Source organism: Sminthopsis crassicaudata, chromosome 2, assembly GCF_048593235.1.
Source record: "Sminthopsis crassicaudata isolate SCR6 chromosome 2, ASM4859323v1, whole genome shotgun sequence".
Taxonomy (NCBI): domain Eukaryota; kingdom Metazoa; phylum Chordata; class Mammalia; order Dasyuromorphia; family Dasyuridae; genus Sminthopsis; species Sminthopsis crassicaudata.
In genome coordinates this window covers 472,280,102-472,285,200 of record NC_133618.1, presented here as the reverse complement: position 1 = coordinate 472,285,200, position 5,099 = coordinate 472,280,102, and the positions used below count along the sequence as shown (strand labels likewise).

The following is a 5,099-nucleotide window of genomic DNA, read 5'->3' as shown; positions in this document are numbered from 1 at the left end:
CCACATTTTTTCCCCCCTGAGAGTATCCTGCTTATTTTCCAGACAACAATAATATTCCATCAGAGAAACTTGCTTCAAAAATTTTTTTTTTACAATTACTATTGCTAATTGTATTTTCCTCCATTTGTTCTCTCTCTTCTTTCACTCTGTTCCTCCTCAAAAGTGTTTTGCTACTGACCACTCCCTCCCCCAATATGCCCTTTCTTTTATCACCTTTTCCCCTTTTCCCATATCCCATTCTCCTCCTATTTTCCTGCAGGGTAAGATAGGTTTCTACATCAATACACATATTGATATATGTGATATTTTCTATTTGAGCCAATTCTGATGAGAGTAAGGTTCACTCACTCACTCTCTCCTTCCATTCTTTTTCTCACTGTAAAAAATTTTTTTTTCCCTCTTTTTTATGGTAATAATAACAATAACAATTACAACAACAACAATAATTATTATTAATATATAAATTATATATAATACAATTATTAGTTATATTAACATAATATAAATATCACAAAATTATTATATAATTATATGTACTTTATTATGATATATTTATATATGACATATTATAATTAATATGCTAATAATTTGCAGCATTCCACTTTTCTCTTTCCCATTTTCTCAGTACATTCTTCTCTCATCCCTTAATTTCATCATTAAAAAAAAGATATTATCCTTTCATATTCAATGCATACCCCTTTTGTGATTACCTCCTTATGCTTTTCCAGAGCCCTATATTTGAAAAATATAATATTCCATTCAGCTCTCGTCTTTTTCTTATGAAGGCTTGAAAATCCTCTGTTTCATTGAATGACCACTTTTTCCCCTAGAATATTATACTCAATTTTGCTGGATAGGTGATTCTTGGTTGCAATACTAGGTCCGTTGCTCTCCGGAATATCATATTCTAAGCCCTCTGGTCTTTTAATGTAGAAGTTGCTACATTTTTTGTGTAAACCTGATGGTGGCTCCACTATACTTGAATTGTTTTTTTTCTAGATACTTGCAATATTTTCTCCTTGACCTGAGAGTTCTAGAATTTGGCAATAACATTCTTGGGAGATTTTATTTTGGAATCTCTTTCCGGAGGTGATCTATACCAGATATTCTTAACATGGGAATTTCAAGAAATTTGTGAACTTGAATGGAAAAAAAACAAAACAAAACAACATTTCATCTTTGCTTTCACTTATCTCTAACTAGGATTTAGCATTTCTTTTCATTGAGAATTTTCTTTAATTATTCTTAAAAGGGCTCCATAAAATTTAAAAGACTGCCAAAGTAGTCCATAGTACACAAAAAGTTAAGAATCCCTGTTCCAGACAGAAGGGCAGATGGTAGGCATCAGTCACTGAGCCCAGTCAGAAAAAGAATTTATTCAAGAGGATATTGTGCTATCTCTCCCTTTTCTAAGAGTATACAACACTCTTGGTTGTATAATAATTATACAACATTCCTCATTATATAACGCTTAGTTATGCAATACTGGGAAAAGGCAGGGACAGGTCTTTCATTCACTTGTTGCAGACACCTGCCTATCATGTGCTCTCTCCTCCCCCTTTCCTTCCTCCTCTTCTCAGGGAGGAGTCAATCCCCAATATAACTACCGTGTGGGCTGTTTTCTCTGAAGAGTCATATATGAAATAGTTTCATTGCCAGAAGAAAGACCATGGCAACTGGAAACCAAAGACAGAGACTCAGTATGCTAACTCTGACAGCATTAGGACTCATCTGCTTATCCCTACTCCCTGCCATAGGTAAGTATGTTTGTCCACCTGTCCCTCCAATGTGTAAGACCATTCATTCTCAACTTCAACAAGATCCCACCTCAACATAGTGTAGTTTAGGAGAAAAGGTGCTGAATTTGGGCTCAGAAGACCTGAATGTTGACTCTGTCAATTGCTAGCTATGAAACCTTGAATATCATTTTGCCTTTTTGACATTGTTTCCTCATTTCAGAAGCAGTGGAATGAGTTAGACTTGGTGTCAGATACACCTAGATTCAAGTCCTAATATATGTATACTCTTCAGGAAATTTTCTCAAATTATAAATTGAATTTTTCATCTGAATTGGTGGAAGAATACTAGGGGTTCCATTCCCTGTAAAAATCACAGGTTCTGGATCATGAAGTTCCTTTTCTCCTAGCCTTGGAAGGTTTTTGTGAAAATCAAATAAGATATTGGATTATCAAGGACTTTGTAAAAATTAGCAAGTATGATTTATGACTATTTTTTTGCTGCTTTATTTCTTAGGATGCAGAATTTATGCCCAAGAATGAATTCTTTCAGGTAGGAAGTACAGAGGGAAGAACATAATATATGGGATTCAGGTCCAGACATGTGACCATTCCAGACCAAGATGACAAAAACAGTCAAAGGGTATGGAGGGTGGTATCCAATTCCACTCTTCCTAGCAGTCTGGACAGATGGTCAGATACAGGAAAAACATTGTAATTAGGGGGACAGTTGCACTTGCCTCTGCAAATATTTCAAATCTCTGATGTCCAGCTACCCCCTTCTCTTTTCTGTGATGTCCCTCATCTTCCCGGTCTATAGCCTCCATTCACTTTTCTATGCTTCTCTTTTGATTTAGACTGAAGACCTTACCATTTCTGTTCCAGATTCCCAGCCTCTCTGCCCAGAACTATTGAAAGTGGTAGAATTGTTTCTAACGGGGGATAAAGAAAACTATATGGAATCAGTGGAGAAATATAGCTCAAGTAACAGCATGACAAACACTGCAGAAAAAATAAAAAACTGTGTAGACACAAGCATGACAACTACAGATCGAAATGAGAGTTACAATTTTGTGGTAAGATACTCTCCTACACCTTTCCTGATCTTTGCCTACTCCCTGCCTGAACCTCTTTTCCCCTGCCACACCCTGCCTATTCTTCTTACTCTTCACCCCATCCCCACCCCCACCCCACCTGCTGCTTCTCAGCACCAACATTTCCCCACTTTGGGCATCTCCACAAGAATGCTTTGCTGCTCCTACTCTCTCGTCCTCCCATATTCTGCCCCTGTAGTCCCTTCATTTGGTATTTACTCCCTTAAGTTTATTTACACAGAGAAGTCCAGGGCAGTTCCCTCTCCCTTCCCTCCCAAAACCCCCAGAATTTTGGCTCACACAGTAATTCTTTTTTTTTTTTAAACCAAAAAAATCCCCTCTGTTAGTCAGTCAATGAGCATTAACACTTGCTATGTACCAGGCATTTTGCTAAATATTGGAATAGAAAAGCAAAAGGTAATTCCTGCCTTTAAGGAGCTCACAATGGGAGACAAAAATGAAATAGTTAACAGGAGGAAGGCACTGGAATTAAGAGGGATTAGGCAAACTTTCCTCCTAAAGGAGGTGAGAAGTTGAAGGAAGTTAGGGTAGCCAGTAGATGAAGAAGGGAAGGGACATGGGGGAACAACCAAAAAAAATGTTCAGAACCAAGAACTGTAGTGTTCTGTTAGGGAAAGCAAGGAGTCCAGTGTTATCCGATTGAAGAGTCTATGGTAGCTACGCACAAGAAAACTTGAAAGTAGAAGGGGTTTGAAGGGCTTTGAAGACCAAAGAAAGGATTTTGCTTCATCCTGGTAGTGATAGGGAGCCACTAGAGTTCACTGAATACGAGAATGACTTGCTCAGACTTGCAGTTTAGGAAGATCATTTTGACAATTGAGTAAAAAGATGGACTGCAGTGAGAAAAGTTGGCTGGTTTATTGACCTTCGTTTTCAGAGGACCAAAATGGCATACTGTATTAGAGTCAAGTACGACTGTGGCTGATCAGACCAATATGAGCTTGGAATGCTTTGTCAAAAATTGGGCACAAAAATCCCTATGGACATTTGGGGGAGCTTCTCTAATTTTGTCTCATATTTCTTTTGGCTAATTGCTCATAGAGCTTCTCTGATGAGGGCACGCCATGGTGCGCAGTCCTGTGCTAGTGTCTCCCATGTCATAAATTGATTCTAAAGTTGAGAATTGTGACACACACTGTACTGGAAAGAGTGAAAAACCTATGACACCTATCTTCTGAGCCCAGGGAACTGGGAGGATAGTGGTACCCTCGGCAATATCAGGGGATTTTGTTAGGGAGATGATTTGGGAGAAAACATAATGAAATAAGTTTTGGACATGCCAAGTTTATGATATATATTTGATATACAGTTTGAGATATCTGAAAGATATCTAAAAAGGATGGATATTCAAAACTAGAAGTCAGTAGACAAGTGGATATGAGAATTACCAGCAGAGAAATACTAATTGAATTCATGAGTTAACGAGATCACTAGGTGAAAAGAAGAGTAGTGGGCCCGGGAGAAAAACCTGTGGGAAACCCAGGATTTGCAGACATGACTTGAAGGAGACTGAGAGGAGGGGGTAGCTAGACAGTAGTAGGAGAATTAGGAGAGAGGTGGATTTATTCTTGTCTGAAAGCCTAGAAAGAAGGGAATATCAAGGAGAAGAGGGTGCAGAGAGTTTAAGAAGAATGAGGATTGAGAAGAGTTTCTCAGAAAAAGACCCAGGTCCTGACTGTGTTATGATAAAGGATCCCCTGGCAGGCCTGGGGGCAGACATCCTGGCAAGCTCAGCTTCAGTTTTGTATATGTAGGTGATGCAATGAATAGAGCACTGGGCTTGGAGTCAGGGAGACCAGTATTTTCCCTTCCTATGGCATCCTAGACAAATCACTGAATTTCTGCTTGTCTGTTTCTTCATCTGCAAAATAAAGACAAGAGCACTTACCTCCCAAAGTTGTTTTGAGGATAAAATGAGATAATATTTGTAAAGCATTTTGCTAACTTTAAAGCACTATGCTACATATAGGTATACTGATATAAATATTCTCTTTCCTATAGGAATACCTCTCTCAAAATGTGTGCCAGGAAACTTTATGAGCCAGGCTGATGGAACACCAGGCAAGACCACTTTGCTCTTCACACTCTGCTTGCTGACCATCCTCCAGACTTGCTGATTTTCTTTCACTGATCATAATCTGGGATACTGACTACCCATCATGATTCTACAGCTTTGTCCTCTAAAGGCCACTCAGCCTATATCCCAATCATGTCATTCCCCAGGAACCAGGGTCTTATGATACACTAA

General features: G+C 38.6%; 1 long non-coding RNA gene across 1 annotated transcript; it reads left to right on the top strand.

The window, feature by feature from the left end:
- Positions 1–1,598: 1,598 nt before the first annotated feature.
- On the top strand, positions 1,599–5,099 carry LOC141553627 (uncharacterized). The gene is made up of 3 exons (XR_012485553.1): positions 1,599–1,757; positions 2,622–2,812; positions 4,853–5,099. It is a non-coding gene; the product is annotated as an uncharacterized LOC141553627 (long non-coding RNA).